The sequence below is a fragment of the Ovis canadensis genome, chromosome 6 (genome assembly GCF_042477335.2).
Source record: "Ovis canadensis isolate MfBH-ARS-UI-01 breed Bighorn chromosome 6, ARS-UI_OviCan_v2, whole genome shotgun sequence".
In the NCBI taxonomy this organism is placed as follows: domain Eukaryota; kingdom Metazoa; phylum Chordata; class Mammalia; order Artiodactyla; family Bovidae; genus Ovis; species Ovis canadensis.
The window spans coordinates 105,454,777-105,468,104 of record NC_091250.1 but is presented as its reverse complement, the minus strand read 5'-3'; the positions used below and the strand labels follow the sequence as shown (position 1 = coordinate 105,468,104).

Below are 13,328 nucleotides of genomic sequence, written 5' to 3'. Positions count from 1 at the left end.
CAAAGTATTGGAGTTTCAGCTTCAACATCAGTCCTTCCAGTGAACACCCAGGACTGATCTCCTTCAGGATGCACTGGTTGGATCTCCTTGCAGTCCAAGGGACTCTCAAGAGTCTTCTCCAACACCACAGTTCAAAAGCATCAATTCTTTAGCACTCAGGTTTCTTTATAGTCCAACTCTCACATTCATACATGATGATAGAAAAAACCATAGCCTTGACTAGATGGACCTTTGTTGACAAAGTAATGTCTCTGCTTTTTAATATGCTGTCTAGGTTGGTCATAACTTTCCTTCCAAGAAGTAAGTGTCTTTTAATTTCATGGCTGCAATCTTTTTTTTTTTGGAGGGGGGGGGCTTTATTACTAGCTTGCTGACGGACAAACTATGAATCTCATGACTGTGTCCCAAGTCCCAAAGTGTCTTGGAAGACTGTGTCTGCTTGCATTTCATTTTATCCATTGTCCTTGATCAAATGGCTAGCCCTTAGGTAAGCCATCAAAGTATATTTGTGGGAAGGAGGGAGAAAAGAAGACAGATGTGGGAATTGATATTAGGAGTGGGGTAAGCTGGAACCATCACACTTTGTAGTACGACCATAACTAACTGCCAAGGCAAATTCTATGGGCTTGTTGATTTCATATGTGAAAACCATAATATGTCTCATAATGTTTATTTATTTTTTTAATGTTTAAGTAAACAATGAAACACCTTCTTTTACAAGTATAAAGTGAAATGGGAAGCTCAGCAAATCTGATATTGTTGTAGATTACATTATTTCATAAGAGGAGATTTAGAAACCCAAGTCTTCCTGAGAACTGCAGTTAAGATCTTATTTTTTTTTTTACTTTGGAAATTTATGGAAAACTTAAAGATAATATCAGGCATAATGAATGGGTGCCTTATTTCTGCCTGGGAATAATTTCTTCTTCCCCTTGGCATCTCTTTTACTCACCCCTATAATCACTGTTTCCAGCTTTCCTACTCAGTTATAATTTATGTTTTATGTGTCAGAAAATTCAACCAAACTAACTTCCTGAGAAAAGGGAATTTATTTGCTGCTTAACTAAATATCTCAGTTAAGAGTTAGTGTCAAGTCTAGCCGATCCCAGGACCCAACCGCTGTCAGTCACCAAGCCTGGTTTCTTGGCCCCACCCTCCTGGTGCTGGCTCCATTCTTGGGTTCCATGTACTTGCAAGTTGATGGTCAGGTGATTTCCCTTCCTCTATCTTCCTAATTTCATCCAGTGTATTTCCCAGCAAAATTTCCCTTTTTGTTCCATTAAGGTTCAAATATGTCCCTGAGTCAAGCATTTTTGCAGAAGAACGTGAATTCTGATTGACCAGACCTAAGTCAAGTGCCTAGAGTGGATTCAACTTTCATAAAGTACATGGACTGAGAATGGGGGTTGGAGGGGGGTTGAAGTGGTTTCTTAGAGGGAAATCAAGGTCTGGTTATCAGAAGGAAAGTGAATAAAGGCAATAGCAACCATTAAGCCCCCCACCTACCATGACTCCCCCTCTCATTTTTGGCAAATGATCTTCATTTTTACCTCAAGAGACCATACAGTTAACTGCCCTTTTCTCATCTCTCCATCTAGCTATACCAGCCCCTACCCTTACTTTATTTCCTGTCATAGCAGGGATTTGGTATCTGAAACACCATCCACGTGGGTAATTTTTAACTTGAATCCTGTTCTTTAATTTCTCTGGGACTTTACTTCATCAGTTATCTTAGTTCTCCAATTAATTTATTCCTTGCTTTTCTCACGTAAATCTATTCAAAGTTCCATCTTTACCAAAACTCCTCTTGACCCTACAACTCCCTTTGGTCATCAGCCAGTCTTGCTCCTTCCCTCATAACCAGTTTTATAATGTTTTTTCTCTATCAATTTCTCTTTCATTTGCTCCCAATTTTATGACAATATGACTTCTGTCTTTATTAAAATTGCTATGGTTAACATTACAAATAGCCTTAAAAGGGAACCAAGGCATTTCCTTTTAGTCTCTCTCATTTAGTTTTTATTGATCTCTCAGAAGAAACAGATACCAACGTATGCTTTTCAAATCTCCTCTCCTGCATATTTCCACTTCCACTGCCATTCAGGATTCTATCATCCCTCCCCAAAGATTTCTACAGTTTTCAACACATGATTTTCTTGCAATCAACTCTCCTTCCTTGAGTACAGCTGACTACCATCACCAGTTAAAATTAAAGAACTAAAAGTGATCATCTTACTTCCTTTTTAAAACCTTATATCGAAACCCACAAGATTAAACAGCTTTCTGCCCTCCCATTAGATCAAGGTGTCAATTGTGATCAGTGGTGAGATAAGGCAAAGTAATTTGTTACCAATAAAATATCTAATACTGATAAAATATCTAGTTTTCTCTTTTTGCCCTTTTACTTTTGAATTAAAAATATATCTCAAAAAATAGATGTCAAGATGATAATTTTACTAAAAAAACTAACTCCCTTATTTGCATTCTAGAGCTTCACAACCCAGTTAATCACAATGGTGTGATCACTCACCCAGAGCCAGACACCCTGGAATGTGAAGTCAAGTAGGCCTTAGGAAGCATCACTATGAACAAAGCTAGTGGAGATGATGGAATCCCAGTTGAGCTATTTCAAATCCTCAAAGATGATGCTGTGAAAGTGCTGCACTCAATATGCCAGCAAATTTGGAAAACTCAGCTGTGGCCACAGGACTGGAAAAGGTCAGTTTTCATTCCAATCCCAAAGAAAGGCAATGACAAAGAATGCTCAAACACACAATTGCATTCATCTCACACACTAGTAAAGTAATGCTCAAAATTCTCCAAGCCAGGCTTTAGCAGTATGTGAACCGTAAACTTCCAGATGTTCAAGCTGGTTTTAGAAAAGGCAGAGGAACCAGAGATCAAATTGCCAACATCAGCTGGATCAACACAAAAGCAAGAGAGTTCCAGAAAAACATCTATTTCTGCTTTATTGACTATGCCAAAGCCTTTGACTGTGTGGATCACAATAAACTGTGTAAAATTCTGAAAGAGATGGGAATACCAGACCACCTGACCTGCCTCTTGGGAAACCTATATGCAGGTCAGGAAGAAACAGTTAGAACTGGGCATGGAACAACAGACTGGTTCCAAATAGGAAAAGGAGTACATCAAGGCTGTATATTGTCCCCCTGCTTATTTAACTTCCATGCAGAGTACATCATGAGAAACGCTGGGGTGAAAGAAGCACAAGGAATCAAGATTGCTGGGAGAAATATCAATAACCTCAGATATGCAGATGACACCACCCTTATGGCAGAAAGTGAAGAGGAACTAAAGAGCCTCTTGATGAAGTTGAAAGAGGAGAGAGAAAAAGTTGGCTTAAGCTCAACATTCAGAAAACGAAGATCATGGCATCTGGTCCCATCACTTCATGGGAAATAGATGGGCAAACAGTGTAAACAGGGGAAGACTTTTATCTTCCGCTCCAAAATCACTGTAGATGGTGGGGAGGGGTGCCTCCAAAATCACTGTAGATGGTGATTGCAGCCATCTGTCCCTGCTAATACCCTAGCCACACCAATTGTTTTTTTAACAGTTCCTAAGATGTTGTACATTCTCCCATGACACTGTTGATCCCTTCTATTATCAATGCACTCACATCACAAATTCCTACTTACCCCTTGAGATTCTGTTTAAATGTCACTTCCTCCATGATGCTTTCTTAGCCTCTCATGAGGTGTCTCCCTTCTGCCAGGAAGGCAGGAATCTGTGAGCCACAGGACAAGAGAAACTGAAGAATTAGTAGTACATTCTCAGTTTCCATGTATTTGCCTTCACCAAGTTGAAAGCACAACTTAGTGGTGGACCAGCTGATATGGGAAAGACTAGAAACTGAACCATCTTAGAAAGTGAAGGTGCAAGTCATTCAGTCGTGTCCAATTCTTTGTGACCTCATGGACTATACAGTCCGTGGAATTCTCCCAGCCAGAATACTAGAGTGGGTAGCCGTTCCTTTCTCCAGGGGATCTTCCCAACCCAGGGATCAAACCCAGGTCTCCCTCATTGCAGGCAGATTCGTTAAGGGCTGAGCCACTAGGGAAGCCTGAACCATCTTAGAAGGTTGACTCAAACTGTAAACCTAGCCAATTCATTGACCTGTTACTGGGCTTTCGACCCAAATTAAGAAACAGGTACACTTTGGGGGCTACCTGACAAGCCAATTTTGCTAATGAGTTATGCCCCTTCAATTGCTCATCTGCATTGCAGACTCTTCCAGAATTAAAGTAGAGTAAATCAATGCAAGGTGAATGGGAGAAAAAATTCAAAGTCAGAGAGAGGGGTGGAAGCCTCAGTCATTTATAAGTTGCATAAACAGGAAAACTCTCTGTTACATCTGTAGATAACAAGCCCTTTGTGTGCTTTATTCAATGGCTTAGAAGCTTTGGATGCTGGTTCTTTCTAGTAAAAAAAAATGTTTTCTAACTTGTATTGGTGTATGCTAAAGTGTATTCTGTCCTTTCTATTCTTCCTAAAACCATTTTCTTTTGAGGTTGAGAATTTCCTCAAGGATATCTAAGTATTCAGCAGCAGAGACATGACCCTATGTGTTATTGTTGGTTGTTATGGCAACCATCAGCATAAACAAAACCACCCCCACAACCTCTATTCTTAATCCATTCTCAAAAACAGAAAAGATACATTAGGGGCATAGCCATACCTAATGTGAGATTAGATGTACTAGGGGCTGGGAGCACTAATAAAGATCTTTACTGTCTCTTTCAGATACAGCAAATACAACTGACTCTCCTGAATAATCAGATGGATAGTCTTACCACCAGAACACACAGAGGAATGGCCCCAAAATTGTACAGATGTACATGTATCTGTTTTAAAAAATAATTCTGCATTTTTTAAAAACAATAGAAAACTGTAAAGTGAAAATAAATACAGGAACACACAAAAATAGGAGTTCCTATAGCAAGTCTGGCATCCTGGTACACAATGATCTTTTCTTACTGTCTGGCTCACATCTCACAATTTCCCTCAGTTTTTCATAATTATTTTGCCGTCTTGACCATGCAACAAAACTGTCTTAACATCAAAGAAAATATACTATTTGGTGTTCTCTTTAAAAACACAGATGAAAAAGCAGTATATAAAAATGTTTAGATATTTCCACAGGTTTCCACTCCCTTCTAGGGTCCTATAAAAATAAAGATTCTCTACCTTAATAGCAAGGGAATGTATGGAAAAGAGAGACAGCCAAAAGCACCAGAAATGAACTTTTAGGAATTATCAATTATTTGCCCCTGTTGCAGGATCATAGAGAAAGCTAAGTGACTTCTACAAGAGCAATATTTCCCGGAACTCTGTACTGGGAATTAGCCTAAAGGAAGATATCATTACTTAAGGAACCTATTTCCTGTAAGTTTAGTCAGTATAAAATATAATGTAAAGCCACACCTGTGTATTCTATCTGCTTATCTCTTGTTTTGCACAGGATAATTAGTGGGTAAAGTATGTTCCTTTTGAAATTCTGGTGACTTCATCTGATACTATATATAGATCTATAGATAACTAGCCATACGTTCTTACATGAAAACATGAAGCATTACGATGAAACCAAAGCGGTGGATGGCCACAGAAGTTAATAGTCAAGGATGTTTAAGAGCAAGCTGTGAGGAGGAGACTTTGTCTTCCTCTTCAAACTGTCTTCTCCAAATCTCTCCATTTTCCTTCTAGCATGTTCCTTTTATTAAAATACTTTTCCTCTGAAAAAAAGAAGCCTGATCTCAGTCACACACATCTTTCTGTAAAAGTTTATATCTGGTTGGGTGACAGAAATACTGTTTTTGGCATTTTAATCCAATTGTCTAATGGGGTCAAAGGGCAGTTATGCTCACTAAAGAATTTCAGGCATAAGGGAGTAGATGGGGAATTTGAGGGAGGAAAAAGGTACTTTCCAGTCACAGTCTAAAATTGCAGCAATCCTGCTCATAGAAAATTCTCGGTGCCTATGCTGAGAGGAAACCTAGCCCAGTTGGGGTTGAACACTTTGAAACTTCAACTACACTGCTTTGTGTCTTAGTAAGTTTTCTGTTAGGCATACCAGTATCATTATACTTAATTAAATTCAACTGCATAATTATTTTATGATTAATGTGTGTTTTTATTTTCCAAATGACATTTATTTGTTATTCATACAGAAAAGCAGGAAACCATTCAAATGATAAAAAGTCCCAGTTTTCCTCTGATCAAAACACACTTCTCTCTCTTCTTTCAGCTCTTAAGTACGATCCTTTAAGTTTTGTTTCCTGTTTCTACCACCTTCAAAATAGTTGTTTTTTATTCCTCTGTCTTAGCATCTCTTCCTATTGATACTAGATTATCAAACTCCCTTTAGCCCTCTTGTTTTCCTGTAAACTCTAGTATAATTTTTTGACTACATTACTATGTGGTAGTAGTATATTCTCCCTTAAAGAGCTATTTCTATTTTTTCTTATTCCTCTTATGTCCTCTTTATTATAAGCCCCGTATGAAAAAGAGCTCTGTCTCATCTCTGTATTCTAAAAAACTTGCACCATGAATTTTTAAATAGTTTCCCACTATATCTAGATTTTAATTAATTAAAGATTAATTATGAGGCTTTTTAGGGCTTTCCTTGTGGCTCAGCTGTTAAAAAAATCTGCCTATAATGTGAGAGACCTGGGTTCAATCCCTGGGTTGGGAAGATCCCCTGGAGAAGGGAAAAGCTACCCACTCCAGTATCCTGACCTGGATAATTCCATGGAGTGTATAGTCCTTGGGGTCACAAAGAGCTGGACATAACTGAGTGACTTTCATGAGGCTTTTATGACTTATATCCCAAACATACTAAGAACTCTTAAAACTCATCAATAAAAAAACAAGTAACCCAATTCAAAAAATGGGCAAAAAAAAAAATCTGAACAGACATTCTAATATAGAAGATATAGAGATGACCAATAATCATAAGAAAAGATGCTCCATGTGATATATCATTGTCATTGTCATTCCTGTTGTTGTTCAGTCGCTAGGTGATGTCTGACTTTTTGTGACATCATAGACTGCAGCACATCAGGCTTCCCTGTCCTTCGCCATCTCCCAGAGTTTGCTCAAATTCATGTCCATTTGAGTCCATGATGCCATCCATTGCAAATTAAAACAACAATGAATACCACTATACACCTCTTAGAATGGCTAAAACTGAAAACACTGGCAAAGATAAGGAACAGGAGGAACTCTCATTCATTGCTGGTGGGAATGCAAAATGATACAGCACTTTGGATTACAGTTTGCTAGTTCCTTACAAGGCTAAACATAGACTTACCATATTATCCAGCCATCACACTCTGAGGTATTCACCCAACTGATTGAAAAACCTATGTCTTAAAAAAAAAAAAACTTGAATGTTTATAGCAGTTTTATCTATACTTGCCAGAAATGGAAACAAACAAGAAAGCTTTGATAGGCAAGCGCATAAATAAGCTGATGAATCCATTTGATAGAATACTATTCAGTGATAGAAAGAATGAGCCACACAAGGACATGGATGCATTTGACATCCATGTTGCCAAGTGAAAGAAATCACTCTGAAATAATACTGTATTATTTCTATTTTCGTGACATTCTGGAAGAGGAAAAATAAACAGTAAAAAGAGCGGTGTTTGCCAGGGGCTTTCTGTGGGGAAGGTGAGTGGTTTCAGTAGGTGAAATACAGGGGATGTTTTAGGGTGGCGAAACATGCTACGTGGTGCTGTAGCATGCTGACACATGTCACAACACGGGTGAAACTTGAAGACACTATGCTAAGTGAAATAAGGCAGTCACAAAAGGGCAAAAATGATATGATTCCACTTAGACAAGGTATCTAGATTAATCGAGTTCATAGAGACAGAAAGGAAGCATCTCCAGGGACTAGATGAAATGGTGAGTTGCTGTTTCATTGGTACAAATCTTCAGTTTGGGCCGATAAAAACATTGTGGAGATGGATAGAGGTGATAGTTTCACAATAGTGTGAATGTACTAATGCAACTGAACTTTACACTTAAAAATGGTTACACTGGTAAATTTTATGTCATGTACACTGTGCACACACACAGAATTTTTCTAAATTTTTGTTCTGAAAAAATTAGTGAAAACTCTTTGCAGGTAAAATAAGACCTTATTATAAGTATTTAAGAACTAATACTTCAAATATCATGTAGTTCTTGCCTTAAGTAGGATAGCAGGTAAAGCACCTAGCATACTGCCTGGTATAAGGTGGAGTTTAATAAATGATTAAGCTGCATGATTATGGCTATCTAGCGTATGGAGTTTTGAAGTATGTTGTTGCTGTAAGTGTGATCATATGGAGTTTCGTGGCTGTATGGGGCTGTATAAAGCTCTAATCTCTTTTGGTGCCCGTTGGGTCCACCCATTTCTCAAACAGAGAACTGTAAATGAGTGGGAAATAATTTTGTGGACTACTGACTGGGACTCTGTCTCTTCGGTTTGACAATGCAAGGTCAAAGTGCCTCAGGAAGAATCCTAGAGATTAGGCCACAGGTTATACCCAGCCTTCACCTAGAGACAGATCTACTGTAGGGAGTAAGAAGTTCAAGCAAGGGTGTCTGTGGAGTTAAGTAAAACTTTATGAACTAATGTGTTTCTGGAACATTATTTCCTATGTGTACTTTTTCTTTGTTCTATTTGATAACTTTTAAAAATGTGTCAGTAGATCTCAATTATATTAAGGAAAACACAAAAATAGGGGTTTTCCATGTAGAGATCTAACATAAAAGGAAGTTCCATGAACTGAGGAAGCCAGCTTGACAGCACTGGTGGGAGTCAGTGTGAGAAGGACGCAGTAAGGAAAACTCAGGAAGACAGGGTCAGGCACTTGGAATCAGATAAACCCCTCTTTACTCTTTGATTCCTAACATCTGGCCAAAGAGGTTCTGTGCTTTGTTTTAAGAGAGGCAATAGGGCTTCCTACGTGTCTCAATGGTAAAAGAATCTGCCTACCAAAGCAGGAGATGTGGGTTTCATCCCTGGGTTGGGAAGATCCCATACAGTAGAAAATGACACCTCAGCCAGTATTCCTGCTTGAAAAATTTAATGGGCAGAGGAGCCTGGCCAGCTATAGTCCATGGAGTTGCAAAGAGTCAAGCATAGTTATGCATGCTCACAATGTTTCCTTTTGTTGTTCAGTCACTCAGTCATGTCCAGCTCTTTGCAACCCCATGGACTATAGCACACCAGGATTCCCTGTCCTTCACCATCTCCCAGAGTTTGTTCAAACTCATGTCCATTGAGTTGGTGATGCCATCCAACCATCTCATCCTCTGTCATCCCCTTCTCCTCCTGCCTTCAATCCTCTCCTGCATCAAAGTCTTTTCCAACGAGTCCGCTCTTCCCGTTAAGTGGCCAAAGTATTGGAGCTTCAGCTTCTTCATCAGTCCTTCCAATGAATATTCAGGGATGATTTCCTTTAGGAGTGACTGGTTTGATCTCCTTGCAGTCCAAGGGACTCTCAAGAGTCTTCTTCAGCACCACAGTTCGAAAGCATCAATTCTTTGGTTCTCAGCTTTTTTTATTGTCCAATTCTCACATCTGTATATGACTACTGGAAAAACCATAGTTATGACTATACATATAGGTTTACATACCTTCCTGGACAAAGTAGTGTTGCTGCTTTTTAATATACTGCCTAGGTTTGTCATTGCTTTTCTTTCAATGTTTCCTTACATAATACTTTATCTTTGAAAGAGGAAAGTTTTCGAAATGCTCTGGCCTGATGTTTAAACTTTTTTTTAATGCATTTATTTGTTTGGCTGCATCGGGTCTTAATTGTGGCACACAGGATCTTTGTTGCATCACATGGGTCTTTCTTTGTGATGTGTGGACTCAACTGTGCCTGCTTCAGTAGTTGTGGTGTCCAGGCTTGCTTGTCTCGGAGCATGTGAGATCTTGATCTCGGACCAAGATCTTGATCTCTTGATCTCGGACCAAGGATCAAACCTGCATGCCCTGCATTGCAAGGTGGGTTCTTAACCACTGGACCACCAGGGAAGTCCCCTGATGTTTACATTTTTGGATTCATATATTTCAAAGAGAAGTAGAAACTCAAATGAAAAAACACTATGCTGTGCCTCTTACAGGCTTTGCCAAGTCAAATTTGCTTGTAGTACGATTTCATTCCACACCATACACACACAACAAAAGCTTCTTGAAAATGATTATCTAAGGGAGTATGACAACTCAGTATCTTGATTTCATAGAAGGAAGTCAAACTGAAAATTCAAGAATAAAAGAGAAATCTCAGTAAGAAATCTCTCAGTTTCTTCTCTTTTTGCGAAATTCTCTGGAATGGCTTCTGATATTCCAACTCCTCTGCTTTGATTTAGAAGTTTGCAATCCTAGAGTGAGAGAGGGACCAGCTTATTCAAAGCATTTGAAAGGCCATACTACTTCTAGAACACCAATTTCATTTATTTGTTCTGAATGTTTGATCATCTGAATCTATTTTGAACTGATTATCTTAAGCTATTAGACAAACATACACAAAACAGAAGAGATAAACTGAAATGAGCATTTTTAAAGTGAGCAATCTATTCTGGAAATTCTGAAGTGAATATTTTTGGCTAGAAGCTCTCTTATAGGAATTGCAAAGAGTAGATTTATTCTCGAAAAATGGTAGATTGTTTGGTAGGCTTCTTGTTTTCCTTTTACACGCGTGTAAAAAGTCAATTTGTTGAAGTGTGAATGTTTTCCAAAAGTTATAGAAAGAATTCAAAAGACTTGTGGCTTTTTAAAAAATCAATGTAGAAGTGATTTCACCAAAAAGGCAGCCTAGGACACCCCAGCCTCCCTCCCACAAAATTAAAAATTCAGCAGCTAGTCACAAATTAAAACAGCTCTGGGGGAGCCCTGGAGTCCGTTTAAGAAACTTCAACAAACACAGTGGAACAAACAAGGAGAAGGAAGACAGTTTTGCTTTGTCTGCTTTTCCCCATCTCTCAAGCTGGCTCAGGGCCAAGAGGGACCTCCCCAGTTAAAAAATTTCCCCTCACCAGGAAAGCACAGTGAGCAACCAGCTTCTCCAGCTTTTGGGGCTTGGCACAAAGGTCCCACTTCCGTCTTACTCCACCCAGACCGTTAATGCTGAGACATATAGAGACGGCTAGGAATAGGAAGAAAAGCAGAGGCTGCCAGTAGCAGCCCACAGAGGGAACAATCATAGTTCACAGTGACCTGCTTTGCAGAAAAACCCAGCATCATTTACCGCTGGGAAAAAACCAATGGCCAGGAGAACTGTAGACCTCCTGTAGAACTTACCAGCATTTGCAGCACAAGTATTTGTGTTCACTGGTGCCAGTCACCTAAGGCCCTTCCTGCTCTCTCCCTACTGCCCCTACTGGAGCCCAGAAACCACACTGGCAGCCAACCCAGTCCTCTGAATCTGTGAGAATGGAAGACACCAGCTTAGAACCCCATAACAGACCTTCTTCATGGTGCATGTACATCTATGCTCTTGTACACCACTGGCCTGACACCTACCGTCAGATTCCACTGCCATGTGCCTGCCTGGGGAGAGACTGTAGTGCCATGAGAGACCATGTCAACAGCTAGGGTCCCCGAGCTGTTTGGGGGCCTGGATCAAGCCCTATCTTCTGTCTCTGGGCAGCATCACTGTGCTCATCATCAGCCAGCAACTTCACCTGTGCACGTGCATGCCCTTAGCTTGACCTTCATCATTGGTTTTCATGCCATAAACCCATGGTGAAACCCAGTAGCCATGGTACTGCTTACTGACAGCCAGGGTCCCTACATCTGTCAGTCTACCTGCAGTTGGCCTGGGCCATTTCTGCACGCTCCGGTTCCCACCACTGCATATGTGTTTGCAACCACTCCCTATCACCACAGAGGCATCTATAGCACACCACTGGCTCCAGCCACTACTGCTGCCTACTCTGGTCCCTGTATGTGATTGAAGTTCAATTGTTATCAGCATAAAATAGACTACTATTTACAAGATGCTTTATGTAATACTTTTATAAAATAAGAATTTACTCTATATAAAAGAAGATTTTTAAATGGATTAAAAAAAGAGATAAACCACTACAATATTGTAAACTAATTATCCTTCAATTAAAGTAAATTAATTAATTTTTAGAAAAAGATAGAAGGGAATCAATGCACATACCACTATGGAAATTACCAATCCAGAAAGGAACACAGCAAGAGAGAAATAAAGGAACAAGGAACCTATAAAACAATCAGAAAGCAATTAATATAATGAGATTAGTAAGTTTTGAGCTGTCAATAATTACTTTAAATGTAAACAAATTAAAATTCTTAAATCAAAAGACATAAGTGTGGCTAGATGGATCAAAACAAAGACAGTTGCACGCTGCCTACAGGAAATTCACTTCAGTTTTAAGGACACACACAGACTTACAGTAAGGGGATAGAAAAAAATATTTCATTCAAGTGGAGCCCTAAAGAGAGCAGGAATAGCCATACTTATATCAGACAAAATAAACTTTAAGCCTAAAATAGCAATAAGAGACAAAGGAGCTCATTGTATTGATATGATGACAAAGCACTCAGTTCATCAAGAAAGTATAACAATTGTAAATATATACCCCAGCATCGGAACACCTAAATATATTAAGCAAATTCTAAGAAATCTGAAGGGGGAAATAGACAAAAATATAGTAATATTGTGAACTTTAATACCACACTTTTAACAATCGATAAGTCATCCAGACAGAAAATCAACAGAGAAACATTGGATTTGGACTATACTTTAGGCCAATTGAGCCAAACAGATATAAATATAGAACATTTTATCGAATAGAACATACATTCTTTTCAAAGTCATGCAGAACATCCACCAAGAGAGATCATATTGATGAGTCACAAGTCTTAGAAATTGTAAGAAGGTTGAAATCATACCAAGCAAGTTTTCCAACCACAATGGTACAAAACTAGAAATCAGTAACAGGAAGAAATCTGGGAAATATACAACTACGTCCTCATAGTTGTATAAAAGTGCGTTAAACAACACACTTTTGAGTAAACAATGGTTCAAAGTAGAAATAAAAGGAAAAATCTAAATATATCTTGAATCAAATGAAAATGAAATACCACATGTCAAAACAAAGGGGAAAAATCCTTGGACGTTTGTCTTGACAATGATTATTTTTAATATGGTACCAAAAGCACACGAAAAAAAGCAAAAACAAATCAATGGGACTACATCACAAAAAAACAAAGTAGTCTACAAAATGAGAGAAAATATTTGCAAATCATGTATCTGATAAGAGGCTAATATCCAAAA

General features: G+C 38.8%; 1 long non-coding RNA gene across 1 annotated transcript in view; it reads left to right on the top strand.

The window, feature by feature from the left end:
* Positions 1-4,470, top strand: part of LOC138442630 (uncharacterized) — a 94,975-nt gene extending 90,505 nt beyond the window's left edge. Inside the window, exon 6 of the long non-coding RNA XR_011257793.1 lies at positions 2,490-4,470. This is a non-coding gene — a long non-coding RNA (uncharacterized lncRNA). The remainder of the gene's footprint in view (positions 1-2,489) is intronic.
* Positions 4,471-13,328: the final 8,858 nt, after the last annotated feature.